The sequence below is a fragment of the Oncorhynchus kisutch genome, linkage group LG6 (assembly GCF_002021735.2).
Source record: "Oncorhynchus kisutch isolate 150728-3 linkage group LG6, Okis_V2, whole genome shotgun sequence".
Classification (NCBI taxonomy): Eukaryota; Metazoa; Chordata; class Actinopteri; order Salmoniformes; family Salmonidae; genus Oncorhynchus; species Oncorhynchus kisutch.
This window is the reverse complement of record NC_034179.2, coordinates 35,555,258-35,571,777: the sequence shown is the minus strand read 5'-3', so window position 1 is coordinate 35,571,777 and position 16,520 is coordinate 35,555,258. Positions and strand designations below refer to the sequence as shown.

General features: G+C 41.5%; 1 protein-coding gene across 9 annotated transcripts in view; it reads left to right on the top strand.

Moving 5' to 3' along the window:
* The window catches only part of fam222ba (family with sequence similarity 222 member Ba), an 82,924-nt gene that overhangs the window by 2,432 nt on the left and 63,972 nt on the right, over positions 1 to 16,520 (top strand). For 7 of the 9 annotated variants that reach the window (XM_031826666.1, XM_031826667.1, XM_020485507.2 and 4 more), the window contains exon 1: positions 5,091 to 5,214. The exons of the other annotated variants lie outside the window; for them this stretch is intronic. The gene's annotated coding sequence lies outside the window, so the exon portion shown is untranslated. Of the gene's footprint in view, positions 1 to 5,090; positions 5,215 to 16,520 lie in introns of those variants that run through there. 9 annotated transcript variants of the gene reach the window in all.

The window sequence follows — 16,520 nt, the reverse complement described above, 5'->3', positions numbered from 1 at the left end:
CTCTAATGTGCTAGTGGTGGCTATTTAACATAATTTAACAGTCTGATGGCCTTGAGATAGAAGCTGTTTTTCAGTCTCTCAGTCCCAGCTTTGATGCACCTGTACTCACCTTGCCTTCTGGATGATAACGGGGTGAACAAGCAGTGGCTTGGGTGGTTATTGTCCTTGATTATCTATTTTCTGTTCTGGTTCATTTTCCAATTCATTCAAATTCTCTATCTTGCATCTGTAATGTTTGATAGCAGTAATGTTTCTTAATTGTCATTGACAATGGAGCCTGGAACCTTCCCCAAAACATACAGGGAATTCCATTCCTCCTATGTTGACTCCAGGCGGAAAGTAACTTATGTCACATCAAATTTACCCAGAATCTCCTATAGCAGTCAGACTAGCATTAGATGTGAAGTAACAGGCAGGTGCTAGAGTGATGCTGTCAACCTTGCTGCTGGTGAGGAATAACAAAGTTGATGATAAAATAAGCTTGCGACATGAGCATGTCAAGAGGGAGCTGTAGGAGAAGGCAGGTAGGGAGCTGCCAATGCAACCGCGCATTCACCAATCCATTACAGATGATTGCAGTCAGTAACACAACACAGCAGCTGCAACTGCCACATCCTCTATAAAGGCCTTCATCAAAATACTTTTAAAGTAATGATTTAGCCACTGAAAAAAACACCCACCAGGTCACATACTGTAGATGCTCTGATTTTTTAAAAGTTTTTATTTAACCTTTATTTAACTAATCAAGTCAGTTAAGATCAAATTCTTAGTTACAATGACGGCCTAAAGAAAAAAGTAATAGTCAATCTAGACTTGCAATCAATAGGACTTGTCTGTGAGGTGGATCGATAATGCTCCCCTTTCAAAAATCATCAATCATGTCGGCTGTGAATTTAAAAAGCGTAATTAGGTACAGCGTTCTTAAACATCCTGTATTGACATTCTTCTGGGGCAGGAGAAAAGACACCATTCTGCGTCATTAACTTTACTATGGCCTGATGGTGCCCACTGCTGTGCTGCTACTTCTCACTCCCCAGCTGACGCCACTGTGATTGGGCTTTCAGACAGAGCTCTCCCCCCTGGGCCCTTCTCACTTGATGGAGGTGGTGTGTGGATGTAGTAAGGCTTGCAGGCTAGGCAGGATTTGGCTTGGGGCATTGTAATAGTCTGGTCTGGATGATAACCAAGGCATTTCCATGTCTCATAGAATCTATATGGATCCTAAATAGACACATACAATCAATTATATCATATACTTGCTAATTATTATAATTTATGGTAAAGAAGTATTGCTGATTCAAATCACCATTCAATATTTTAAAAATGTTGCCTATGTAACTTGTTTTGTTGTTGTCTTTCCCCCAGCGGAAAGATAATAATTCCTATATCACAAATGTATCATTACCTGCCTCTCAACAGACATGATGGCAGGCATGATGGTATATACTATACAATGGAATGATACATTCTCTCAATGTATGCCATTTTCTCCAAGCTTCAAAATGGTGTCAATAATGGGGGTGCAGCAGGCAGGTGGGTGGATGTAAGGGGTAATTTATTTGTTTCAGATATACAGTACCAGTCAAAAGTTTGGACACACCTACTCATTCAAAGGTTTTTCTTTATTTTTACTATTTTCTACATTGTAGAATAATACTGAAGACATCAAAACTATGAAATAACACATATGGAATCATGTAGGAACAAAAAAAGTGTGAAACAAATCAAAATATATTTTAGATTCTTCAAAGTAGCCACCCTTTGCCTTGATGACTTCATTGCACACTCTTGGCATTCACTCAACCAGCTTCATGAGGAATGATTTCCAACAGTCTTGAATGAGTTCCCACATATGCTGAGCACTTGTTGGCTGCTTTTCCTTCACTCTGCCCAAACCTCATCCCAAACCATCTCAATTTGGTTGAGGTCAGGGGATTGTGGAGGCCAGGTCATCTGATGCAGCACCATCACTCTCCTTCTTGGTCAAATAGCCCTTACATAGCCTGGAGGTGTGTTGGGTCATTGTCCTGTTGAAAAACAAATTATAATCCCACTAAAGCGCAAACCAGATGGGATGGCGTATCGCTGCAGAATGCTGTGGTAGCCATGCTGGTTAAGTGTGCCTTGAATTCTAAATAAGTCACAGACAGTTTCACCAGCAAAGCACCCCCACACCATCACACCTCCTCCATGCTTCACAGGGGGAACCACACATGCTGAGATCATCCATTCACCTACTCTGCGTCTCACAAAGACATAACAGTTGGAATTAAAAATGGCTAATTTGGACTCATCAGACCATAGGACAGGTTTCCACCGGTCTAATGTCCATTGCTCAAGTTTCTTGGCCCATGCAAGTCTCTTCTTATTATTGGTGTCCTTTAGTAGTGGTTTCTTTGCAGCAATTTGAACATGGAGGCCTGATTCACGCAGTCTCCTCTGAACACTTGATTTTGAGCTGTGTCTGTTACTTGAACTCCGTGAATAATTTATTTTGGCTGCAATCTGAGGTGCAGTTAAATATAATGAACTTATCCACTGCAGCAGAGGTAACTCTGGGTCTTCCTTTCCTGTGGCAGACCTCATGAGAGCCAGTTTCATCATAGCTCTTGATGGTTTTTGCGACTGCACTTGAAGAAATGTTCAAAGGTCTTGAGATGTTCCATATTGACTGACCTTCATGTCTTAAAGTAATGATGGACTGTCGTTTCTCTTTGTTTATTTGAGCTGTTCCTGCCATAATTTGGACTTGGTCTTTTACCAGCGCACAATTGGCCCAGCGTCGTCCGGGTTAGGGAGGGTTTGGCCGGCAGGGATATCCTTGTCTCATCGCGCACTAGCGACTCCTGTGGCAGGCCGGGTGCAATGCACGCTGACCAGGTCGCCAGGTGTACGGTGTTTCCTCCGACACATTGGTGCGGCTGGCTTCCGGGTTGGATGGGCATTGTGTCAAGAAGCAGTGCGGCTTGGTTTGGTTGTGTTTCGGAGGACGCATGGCTCTCGACATTCGCCTCTCCCGAGTCCCTATGGGAGTTGCAGCGATGAGACAAGACTGTAACTACTACCAATTGGATACCACAAAATTGGGGAGAAAAAAAGGGGTAAAAAAAATATTTAAAAAATAAAAAGGGTGAGTACTTTGAAGAATCTCAAATATAAAATATGTTTAACAGTTTTTTGGTTACCACATGATTCCATATGTGTTATTTCGTAGTTTTGATGTCTTCACTATTACTCTACAATGTAGAAAATAGTAAAAATAAAGAAAAATCTTGATTGAGTAGGTGTCCAAACCTTTGATTAGAGAATTCAGACTGCACAATTGAATTCTTCATCAAATCACAAACCATATGACTCTATTGACTAAGGTGGGTGAAAGACTTGAACACTGGATTCTGTGTACATACAAATTATTTGGATTACTGTAATAAGCAATGAATTGTAATCTAGTCTATATAAAATGATTTGGATTATTAAACTTTTGCTCAGTCATATATTATGTAGGCCTATTTACCAAGATGTTATGCATTGAATATTGCCATCAATATGATCATGTTCCACATCGTTATTGTTGGCACAATAATGAATGATATCAATAGTTGACCTAATAACATTTTCTGGAAATGTTAAGTAGAGCATTACATTTCATAACACAAGCATACGTTTATTAAATAGATTATGACATTTCTCCTGTTCTTTTCTTAGGACTTGTTTCAGGTAGAAGATGTCCCTAATCACAGTTCTAGAACCAACTAAACCTAACCCTATCAAAACCTTAATCCATTATTTGGAATATAAACCTAACTGATCTTAGATCAGTGCCTGGGAAAAACTTCCAGCTAGAAGACTGACTTGGCTGAGAAGGGTGTAATTGCAGATCGCAATTAGGGGTGTTTACTGATATAGGCGTTTCTTGATATTAAGTTACACCCATTGATGCTCGCCATTAGTCAGTGGCCATTTTTTTCGCGGTGACAACAGTTTTTGACAACCGAGGTATTGTAGCTAATGATGTGTATAAATCTTGGATGATTGACAGGAGGCATTGTATTGAAGCCACCGCATAGCCATCTTGGTACTATTGGAAGCTATAGAAATGCATTTATTAATATCTACATTCAGTTTTTTGACATGTATATTCTAATACAGACACCTTAATGCATACTTTGAAATTATATTATGTGAGCTTATATAATTATATGCACATTGTATGCACATTAGTATGCTCACATTTTTTTTTCTCATAGTATTTTTTTTAGAGTACAAATGTTGCTGTCCCCACTACAAAAAAGGACTTAAATACATGTAATGTTTTCCTTTAAACATTTAATTGAAATACTGTAGAATTACATTCATTCCTATGGAGGACTGCTCCTACTAAGGAGTTCCAATATGGCCGACCGGGGCTTAAAAGTTCTCAATGGCCAATACATAGCCTCAGCAAGCCAGTGTTTTATATATGTCATCGATTGTAGCTTAGTCTAACCAAAGAGGAACAGGAAAAGAAAGGTCCAACTCGGCGGGACCGCTTTGGGGACAAAGACTCCCATTGTTAGGGCGGAGAGACATGTATCTTGTCAGTATATCCATAATATTTGGCCTAACCCCCACCCTTTTCCTAAACTTAACCTCAGTCTCCTAATCTGCCATGGCTAATTCACCTAACCTGTTACGTTAATTATCCTAACCTGGCACGTTAATTATCCTAACCTGGCACCTTAGTTATCCTAATCCGCTAGCTATGTAAACAAAATTCACCTAACCTCTTATACGTTAATTATCCTAACCTGGCACCTTTTTTATTTATTTTTTATCTTTATTTAACTAGGCAAGTCAGTTAAGAACAAATTCTTATTTTCAATGACGGCCTAGGAACAGTGGGTTAACTGCCTGTTCAGGGGCAGAACGACAGATGTGTACCTTGTCAACTCAGGGGTTTGAACTTGCAACCTTCCGGTTACTCATAACACCGGAACTGACCAATGGCAGGTGTCAATGGGCGTTTCCTGATATCAGGGAACACTCATATCAAGAAACGCCCACAATTGTGGTCTGCAATTACACCATATTGACTTGGCTGGGTGCTGAGAAAGTTGCGCATGCGCCGGAAGTTGCTGCCGCAGACAGCAGCAGTCCAACAGCAAAAAATCTGTTTTTGAATTTGTAAACCATGATGATTTTTTAAGCAATGCCTTTCGAGGAGGTACATGGAGAGTAAGTATTTCTATCTAATATGAGATTTCATTCATCATTGGAAGGTAATTACTTGTCATAAATGTGTGCAAAGCCGAGACGGCAACAAAGGAGTCATTCTAACATTAGCTATCAATCCGCTAGCTCTGTGTTTCATTAGTTAACGTTAGCTAGCTGCGAGTTATCAATAGCCAGCAGTTAGCATGCTAATTGCAATAGCAATACATTTGATTAAAAGCCTCTCCTTTGTTCAAATAACTCTGAATTTAAGGTTTTGGCATAACGAGAGACTTCAGTTTTCACTATTGAATGTGTCAACTAGCCCGCATTATGTCAGTTAACTAATGTTGATGATATGTCAATCATAATTGAATGGACTGTAAGATGGCTATACAATGAGGCTAAACTGTTTACCTTTTACATTATATTCTAACTAACTGAATTATGCATTCTTACGTTACCTAACAATTTTGTGTTACATGTGCCATCTAACTATCCAGCGTAATCAATTGGTTAACTAGAATATCAGGAATGTCTTTACTTTGCCTTTCTTTATTGTGCCACTAGCTAATTGCTTTCAATTAGACGCAGGTTGATTTTCATTTCGCTGATTAACGAGTCAACTATGTAGTTTACAAGCCTGCCACCTCCTTCAAATATTCTCATCTCGGCGAGGGGTGAATAGCGGTTGTGTTGTTCTATTGTGGGGGATGGATATTGAATTGATTGCCAGCTTTCTACATTTGGACAACCTGCCGCTGGTGGGTGGTCCAGATCGAATTTGTTGTGCGTATAGTAGGCAGTGTGGTGCCCCATTGCTGTGTTCCTTTGATCAGACTCCGAATCATCCAGTAGCCATCCAAGAGAGAAAATAGTAAACCTTTTATGTGGGGTCTGTTTCTGTGGGGTGGAGGCTGAGCGAGAGACTGGAGAAGCACCTGACTTAGCTAATAACAGTGGCCTTTGAAACAAGACAGGGGGCGGGTATGCGTCAATGCCACCATATCGCGATTGATCTGACAATCAACAAGCGGTTTGGACATGATGTCAGCAAGTGTTATCATTTTGTATGGCTTTTTTTCCTATGTTTTATAATGGCTACTATGCCTCTTTTTCATAGACAGACTCTCAGTATTGTTGCTTTCTTGCTGTTCAGCCTGACTAAAATCTACCTCGACAACGCAGCTTTTTAGTTGTATCTCTTTACACATCAGCATATTATTAGTTTGTGCAGGATGAGTCCAAGGTAAACACTGGTGTAGTTCGTTTTGCAAGGCATGGTGCCCTGGGTGGGCGGAGTTTGTACATTTTAGACAGTTCCATTGGTCGTTAAGTGAAATCTCCACCTCATCTTGCACAAACCAGTGAGAGGTTTGGTAAGGTAACAAAAGGTTTACATCATGCTCATCTGGCAACCACACGACCTTGCACACGGAATCCCTACTCTTTTTACACTGGAGAAAGCTATATGATTGGTAAACATGCTGGCAGTCTTACTGATTCGACGAGATCCAATCGGGATGAACCAAATTGTGACTTCCGGGTTGATGAGGGGAAAAATGGTACATATATATGGGCAGAGTTGAGGGAGAGAAAGGGGGATGTTTCAGCCTGTGTGCCTCGACAGATCTGGTTTAGGTGGCTCCTCCTTACAAAGTGGATTTTATTTTGCTGCAATTCTGAAAATCTATTACGATGCATTTTTAGCAGATGGGATCTTTGCTGTATTTGTGCGGATTCATCAAATATCACCCATGATCAATTGGAGCCTGGAGTAACGTTACGTTTTTGTCAAATGGTCAGTTTTATTCTGTTACTGCTCAGCTACTTGTGCTGTCAAAATAACATCTCAGTTTTGCACTGTCTTGTGTAATGGGATGTAGGCCAATTGCTGTTGCGTCATTATTCTGATTAAGGGTTGTCTTTTATGCATTGTTGCAGAACCACTGCAGTTTATAATAGTGTAATACATCTGTGATTTAATGTCAGTGGTGATGACATGGGGTGTGATTTGTCACTAATGTACAGTTGCTGATCACAAATTAAAATGTCAGTGTCCTCCAAGAGGTTGTATAATGTAGCAGTGTTATGTCCTGTCCTCGTGGAGTCTGGCACTTCTTTAAAGTTCATTTCCTTTGCCGACTGCCAGAGTGGTTATTTAATTTACGACAGAGAAGATCTAATCATTCTGCTCTCTGATATCTTCTGCTTACTCTGTCAAAAATGAGAGCTTGACATTAGTTCGCCCGAGAGTGCTGTTTTACATCATTGCGCAGTTGCCCTACATTTTCCAAAGGGTGAATAATTACATTTCAGACCCTTGTTTCCTGAGAAACGCAGGCTCCTTGACTCGGTGCAATTATCGAGTATTGTAAGGGATCATTTTGTTGTCTGGGTGCTATGTTTCCATCACAATGAAGAGCCATTAAAGTGATTTAACGTTCTTCAATGAATCCCAGACAGTTTTGTCTTGATGCTCAAGAGTCAAGACTATTACATTCGTGATGCTGTACTACTCCATTTGTTCTCATTTCAAGTTTAGAATGATGACTGCTCAATGGTTGGACAAGGACACGCATAGAATAGAAATGTGGTCTAAATTTGCTTTAATGTATTAAAACATCTTGATGAGAAAATGAAAATATTATTTTCCCCACTCATATACCTTATCATATTATTGAGCATATCATTCATCATATTATTTTCTTTACAGGCTCTGCTCTTTCAAATAGCATTGCTTTGTAACAATGCATTCATTATGAAGAGAGAGTAGCTAGATAAATGGTCTCTCATTTCGAAAAGGCATTGTTCTCAAGTGCAAAGCACCACAATGCATGGGGACCTATGCATGTACTAATTAGCCAATGCAAGAAGACACCATACTGGCTTTATAAGTGTTATCTAAAGTTCATGTTTAATTGACCTGCAAGTGCAACATGACTTTAGCTGAGAGCAAATAAAGAGGAAAGCATGTTTGTCAATGTTTTTTTTTTCTTCATTAATCCACTTCAGCCTGGCGGAGCAACATAGTGGATATTAATCAAAGTGTGTAGAGTGGTTTAAATAAGAGGGCAGAAATGGTTGGCTAAAATCTCACCATGTAGCCTAAACTTTTGTTAATGAATTTGACTGACATATTCCTATATAAAGTCTACATGGTTTTAGTGTCAAATAAGTTTTAAGGAAACTTGAAAGCAATTGGTGAGATATTTGACAATGAGGCTAATTTTGAAAATGAGAAACTTCAAGCATCCAATGGGATTCATTTGCCATGATTCTTAGCTCTAGATCAGGGATGGGCACATTTGGTTGGCGCCACAAAAAAATCGGAACTTTTCATGAGAGGCTGCAGTTACGGTTCTGCTTGCTTGCTTACACCCCCCCCCCCCCAAACACTTATTTAGTGGCCCCCCTCTTGACAGAGGAGAGAATAAATAATAAAAATAAAAGTTTGTTCATTTCATGCAATTCTACACTTTGCCGTGGGGGTGTAGAGAAAATGTTGCAGTTTTAAAGCAAGTTTTAAAGCAGTTTGCTTCAATTCTTCACATTTTGCCATGGTGAAGAGAAGATTTACCAATTTCGTAACTAATTTCATGCAATCATACTCATTTTGCCATGGGGCGGAGAGGAAAATGTGCTGTTTTACAGCACATTTCCTGCAATTCTATACATTTTGCCATAGGGTGGAGAGAAATATTTGCCGTTTTTAATATGATCGCTGATTGAGACTGATAAAAAATAATCTTTGGGGGGCCCCCCCGGCTGGTAATTCGACCACGATAACAATTTTAGATAGTAAATTAGCCCATATACAGATTTTGTTTTCAGATTTCTATCAGTGAATGACATAACAAGAGAGACTGCGATGTACAACCAAATTTCAAAATTGCTCCTCGTGAATGTATTCTTTCATGTCATACTCTTTCAACAGTAAGTTGAGACCCGGGGGGGGGGGGGGATTAATCCGAGGACCTTCAAAAGGGGGTCATGCGGGCCGCCAGTTGCCCATCCCTGCTCTAGATCTGACCTAATATTCAGTTGTTGCTAATGTATTTAATAATAGGTAATTGTAAGTGAAGATGATTGTTGCCTTCACAGAGTGTGAATCAGGTACACTACATCTGTGAACATTTTATGCTTCAAAAGATTCTGTACTGAGGTCAAAATGTAGGCAAGAATCTTCATACATACTCATTTTAAGCAGTGGAAATGGAACACCGGATTACATCAAAGCCATGCTTAATTTTTCTGAGACCTCCGAGTTCTAGGCTATGAATAACAGATCACAGACAACTTGAGTCACTTTTCTGATGTTTCAGCTGATTAAGATGCATTGATTAGTGGCAATTAGCATTCAGCACCCGCCAGTTTACTGTGAGATTTTTATGTTGCAAGAATTTTCTGTGTGGAATGAGCCACTTGGCTGCTTATCATTTTGTTTTAATTTAAGCCAGTCATTTGATGTTGCGTTTTAGAGGCAAATTAACATTTTCTCCGAAACAATGTACGCTACCAACACAATCACATTTTATCATCCTTTCAAAATTCTAGGAGAGGTTTTGAATGTTAAATCACTTACAGGTGTCTGTTTTGGTTTTGTGCTCATAAGATATTTTCTGTTTGCATAGCAGATGGCCTCAGGTGACTTGTCTTGTCTTACATGACTAACATTTTTGGAAATATCATCCATTTGCACAGCGAGGCTACAGGCCACCCTCTTTTCCTGTACAGAAAGGTATTACGAATCTGATCTCTGAGGTGGCTACTAGCTAGTGTCATTATTAACCCACCTCTGTTGAGCTCAGATCTCCAGCACAGCAGTCAAACCACTGTACCCCACATTCACCACACTTGAGTCCCTGTGCTTTTGGAGAGAGACTAGCTGTCAAGCCACACTGTTTTCTCATCTGTACCAGACTGGGAAAGGGGGTAGGTCAGGGTTTCTTCAACTTTTTCAGCCTGGGACCCAAATGAGAAATTCTGTGTTTTCCTGGTACCCAAGCACGTGAAAACATGCTCCTTTTTGGGGGTCAACCTCACAGGCAAAGTGTTTTAGTGGCCCACCCTCTTGACGGAGGAAAGAGAAATTAAAGTTAAAGGCCTACTTAGGGAAATTGTGCATGGAGGACGTTTATCTACTTCCCCAGAGTCATATGATCTCGTGGATACCATTTGTGTCTTTGTGTCCAGTATGAAGGAAGTTTGAGTTACAGTGCATTCGGAAAGTATTAAGGCCACTTGTCTTTTTCCAATTCTTTTTTACTATACAGCCTTATTCTAAAATAATCTCAGCTCAGTGGTCACCATAGCGGCACCCACCCGTAGCATGAGCTCCAGCAGGTACATCTCACTGGTCACCCCCAAAGCCAATTCTTCCTTTGGCCGCCTTTCCTTTTAATTTTTTATTTAAACTGGTAGGCTAGTTGAGAACAAGTTCTCATTTAGAACTGCGATCTGGCCAAGATAAAGCAAAGCAGTGTGACACAAACAACAACACAGAGTTACACATGGAATAAACAATAAACAAGCCTATAACACAATAAACATGTCAATGACACAGTAGGGAAAAAAATAGTCTATATATAGTGTGTGCAAAAGGCATGAGGAGGTAGGCCATAAATAGGCCATAGGAGCGAATAATTACAATTTAGCAGATTAACACTGGAGTGATAAATGAGCAGATAATGATGTGCAAGTAGAGATACTGGTGTGCAAAAGAGCAGAAAAGTAAATAAAAACAGTATGGGAATGAGGTAGGTAGATTGGGTGGGCTATTTACAGATGGACTATGTACAGCTGCTGTGATTCGTTAGCTGCTCAGATAGCTGATGTTTAAAGTTGGTGAGGGAAATAAAAGTCTCCAACTTCAGCTAAAAAAATTGTTTTTTGTGCAATGAGGTGTTGGCTTTAGGGATGATCAGTGAGATATACCTGCTGGAACGGGTGCTACGGGTGGGTGTTGTTATCGTGACCAGTGAACTGAGATAAGGCAGAGCTTTACCTAGCATAGGCTTATAGATGACCTGGAGCCAGTGGGTCTGGCGACGAATATGTAGCGAGGGCCAGCCGACTAGAGCATACTGGTCGCAGTGGTGGGTGGTATGAGGTGATTTGGTGACAAAACGGATGGCACTGTGATAGACTGCATCCAATTGCTGAGTAGAGTGTTGGAGGCTATTTTGTAAATGACATCGCCGAAGTCAAGGATCGGTAGGAAAGTCAGTTTTACTAGGGTAAGTTTGGCGGCGTGAGTGAAGAAGGCTTTGTTGTGAAATAGAAAGCTGATTCTAGATTTGATTTTGGATTGGAGATGTTTAATATGAGTCTGGAAGGAGAGTTTACAGTCTAGCCAGACACCTAGGTATTTATAATTGTCCACATATTCTAGGTCAGAACCTTCTATGGTGGTGATGCTAGTCGGGTGGGCGAGTGCGGGCAGCAAACGGTTGAAAAGCATGCATTTGATTTTACTAGCGTTTATGAGCAGTTGGAGCCCACGGAAGGAGTATTGTATGGCATTGAGGCTCGTTTGGAGGTTTGTTAGCACAGTGTCCCAAGAAGGGCCAGAAGTATACAGAATGGTGTCGTCTGCGTAGAGGTGGATCAGGGAATCGCCCGCAGCAAGAGCGACATCATTGATATATACAGAGAAAAGAGTCGGCCCGAGAATTGAACCCTGTGGCACCCCCATAGAGACTGCCAGAAGTCCGGACAACATGCCCTCCGATTTGACACACTGAACTCTGTCTGCAAAGTAGTTGGTGAACCAGGCGAGGTAGTCATTAGAGAAACCAAGGCTATTGAGTCTGCCGATAAGAATACGGTGATTGACAGAGTCGAAAGCCTTGGCCAGGTCGATGAAGACGGCCGTTGTCCGGGGTTGTAGTAGCCAGGAGGAAGGCAATTTTCGATTATCATGGATTTATCATGGTGACCTTGTTACCTAGCCTCAGTGCAGTGGGCAGCTGCTCTTGTTCTCCATGGACTTTAGTGTCCCAAAACTTTTTTGGGAGTTGGAGCTACAGGATGCAGATTTCTGCTTGAAAAAGCTAGCCTTTGCTTTCCTGACTGACTGCGTGTATTGGTTCCTGACTTCCCTGAACAGTTGCATATCGCAGGGACTATTCGATGCTATTGCAGTCCGCCACAGGATGTTTTTGTGCAATTACAGTCAGGTCTGGAGTGAATCAAGGGCTATATCTGTTCTTAGTTCTGCATTTTTTTTGAACGGGCGTGCTTATTTAAGATGGTGAGGAAATTACTTTTAAAGAACGACCAGGCATCCTCGACTGACGGGATGAGGTCAATATCCTTCCAGGATACCCGGGCCAGGTCGATTAGAAAGGCCTGCTTGCAGAAGTGTTTTAGGGAGCGTTTGACTGTGATGAGGGGTGGTCGTTTGACTGCGGATACAGGCAATGAGGCAGTGATTGCTGAGATCCTGATTGAAAACAGCAGAGATGTATTTGGAGGGCAAGTTAGTCAGGATAATGTCTGAGGGTGCCCATGTTTATGGATTTAGGGTTGTACCTGGTGGGTTCCTTGATGATTTGTGTGAGATTGAGGGCATCTAGCTTAGATTGTAGGACTGCCGGGGTATTAAGCATATCCCAGTTTCGTTCACCTAAGAGAACGAACTCTGAAGCTAGATGGGGGGCGATGAATTCACATATGGTGTCCAGGGCACAGAAGTAAGCGGAGGGGGGTCGATAGCAGCTGTACATAGCCCATCTGTAAATAGCCCATCCAACTACCTCATCCCCATACTTTATTTATTTATCTTGCTCCTTTGCACCCCAGTATCTCTACTTGCGCATTTATATATATATATCGATATCTGTCTGTCTATATATATATTTCTGCATATCTACCATTCCAGTGTTTAATTGCTATATTGTAATTACTTCGCCTCCTTGGCCTATTTATTGCCTTACCTCCCTTATCCTACCTCATTTGCACATACTGTATATAGACTTTTTCTACTGTATTATTGACTGTATGTTTGTTTATTCCATGTGTAACTCTGTTGCTGTATGTGTCGAAATGCTTTGCTTTATCTTGGCCAGGTCGCAGTTGCAAATGAGAACTTGTTCTCAACTAGCCTACCTGGTTAAAAAAAGGTTAAATAAAAAATTGTCCTGTTGTAAGGTGAACCTTCGCCCCAGTTTGAGGTCCTGAGGGCTCTGGAGTAGGTTATCAAGGATCTCTCTGTACTTTGCTCCGTTCATCTTTCCCTCAATCCTGACTAGTCTCCCAGTCCCTGCTGCTGAAAAACATCCCCACAGCATGATGCTGCCACCATGCTTCACCATAGGGATGGTGCCAGGTTTCCTCCAGGCGTGATGCTTGGCATTCAGGCCAAATAGTTTAATCTTAGTTTCGTCAAACCAGAGAATCTTGTTTCTCATGGTCTGAGAAATGTCAATATGCCTTGTATACTGTTTAGCTTAGTTATCATTGTTTTAGTTTATGTGCCTTTTGGCAAACTCCAAGCGGGCTGTCATGTGGCTTTTACTGAGGAGTGGCTTGTCTGGCCACTCTACAATCAAGGCCTGATTGGTGGAGTGTTGCAGAGATGGTTGTCCTTCTGGAAGGTTCTCCCCTCTCAACAGGGGAACTCTGGAGCTCTGTCAGAGTGACCATCGGGTTCTTGGTCACTTCCCTGACCAAGGCCCTTCTCCCTCGATTGCTCAGTTTGGCCGGGCGGCCAGCTCTAGGAAGAGTCTTGATGGTTCCAAACTTCTTCCATTTAAGAATGATGGAGGCCACCGTGCTCTTGGGGACCTTCAATGCTGCAGAAATGTTTTGGTACCCTTCCCAAGATCTGTGCCTTGATACAATCCTCTCTCGGAGCTCTACGGACAATTCGCTCAACCTCATGGTTTGGTTTTTAGACAGGTGCGTGTCTTTCCAAATCATGTCCAATCAATTGAATTTACCACAGGTGGACTGTAGAAACAACTTGAGGATGATCAATGGAAACAGGATGCACCTGAGCTCAGTTTTGAGTATCTTAGGAAAGGGTCTGAATACTTATGTAAACAAGGTATTTCTGTTTTTATATATACATTTGCAAAAATATCTAAACCTGTTTTCGCTTTGTCATTATTGGGTATTTATTGTGTGTAGATTGATATACATTTAATCAGTTTTAGAGTAAGGTTGGAACGTAACAATGTGGACTAAGTCAAGGGGTCTGAATACTTTCCGAATGCACTGTAGTTCCAGGAGCCAATGCTAACTAGCGTTAGCGTAACTACCTCTAACTTCCCTCATTGCCAAAATCCTGAAGTATCCTTTTTAATTTCCTGTAATTCTACACATTTTGCCATGGTATATAGAGAAAATAATGCTCTTAAAGCAAGTTTCTACACATTTTGCGACGGGGCAGAGACAAAATGATGCAATTTTATAAAATAAATTATGCAATTCTACCTATTTTGCCATGAGAGGAAAACATTTTCAGCTTTACAGATAATTGCCTGCAATTCTACACATTTAGCCATGACTTATGCCATATTAATGATATTTGTGTGATGAGTGACTAACAAAATCAATGGTGGCCCCCTGGAAGTTTGTGGCCCCCTCGAAGTCAGTGCCCCTGGGCTCGTGCCCTGCATGCCTGGTCGGTATTCGCCATGATTACTTCAAGTTTAGATGGCTGGCTAGACTAATTTACCAATCAGTTGTTGTTTTTTTAGCTGACGTGGCTAATTCTTGTATGACTGCAGTTTCTCTTATGTCAGTCACTGACCGAGGCACAACCACATGTCGAAATTGCTAATTGTATTTCAATATTCTAACTCTCGGGATCTCAACTTACCTACCCAATGTCGTGACCCACCATTAACATGTCCCGTCGCGACCCATACTTTAAGAAAGGTTGGGGTAGGTGTTTTGTCTCTTACTGGGCAGTGAGTCACATGGAAGGGCTTAGGAACAAGAACAACGGTCCGGTAGGGGGTAAAGGAAGAATGTAGTTTTATGAAACATCCCAATTAACAAGAGCGGTCCGGTTGGGGGTAAAGAAAGAATATGGTTGGGTTTTATAAGTGGGATGTTTCATTCATTCCTTTAAATTCCAGTCAGAGGGTTGGTGCTTGTATTGTCATGACATGGTTTTCAGAGCAGATGATCTGCTTACAGGGCAGAGGTTGTGCGTCTGCTGTTACATGGTGTTTTGTTTGGTAACTCACATGGACGGTGTCATGTTGATGTTGTCCCATTAGGACAGCAGAGGGAATAAGCCCGATTACAACTCTCTTCCAGGTTCAGTATCTTAGTTAGCCTGGTCCCAGATCTGGCCATAGGAGTTGGCAAGACAGCACAACCAGATCTGGGACCAGGCTATATCTTCGTAGTGTGTTCTGTTTTTCATGGGGATTTGTATGTTAGCCAGCAGGTGAAATTAAGTCAAAGTCCTTGTCTAGCTGGTAAAGCCTGCATAATCATCCCCACTCCACCTCACACCAGGCCCAATGGCCTCCCGTTGCCTAACTTTGAACTATGAAGTTGTTTTGTCTTCGGCTTCAGGGCAATCACAGGAATCTAGACCCACACAGCCACACTACACTTCATTGCCTCCTACCTATTTGTTCAACAGAAATGCAGTAGCAGGAGTGACAGTTCTTACTAAACTAGCACAGGGCAGGGCGACATGATCAGTGGCTGATCTGGCCTGGGTAGGTTTCCCAGTAGAGGCACTGGGGACATGAGGGTTGTTTGTGCCCCTTCCTCTATCTGACAGGAACAGTTAGAGGATGAGGCCAGTCTGATACGGCTATCTGTTTATGGCATGAGATAAGGCTGCCCGAATCGGAACACTGACCCACCTCTCACCCACAACAGGCCCTCCTCCTATCAAGAGGCTGCCAGGCGAGTCACATATCATTCTGAGTAATCCTAAAAGATACCATTAGCAGGTCTGTACTTCTGCAACACGGGTTTTCCAGCAACTGTACAAAGTAAGAACAAATCTGGCAATTTATTGCAACGCAGAAATGTTTTTTAGTGTGATCTGGTTCGTATAATTAATTTTAATGTATGTTTTTTAGAACGATATTCCAAATGCCTGTATCGCTCAAATCAAGTTTTTATTTGTATTTGTCCACTTGTTCTCATGTAGTTTTTTGGTCTTGTCTCCTTCTCTCCTTCCGCTGTGACTTTGCACGTTTCTATTTACACACACCAAGCTCCTCCCAGTCCCTGCCACTCAGAACAACAAAGATGAAAGATTACTTCTTCGGTTTCAATTCACTATATGTATTTGAGGTTTTGTCCAATAGAATCGCTCATATGGACACATATGGCTGATACCAATATCC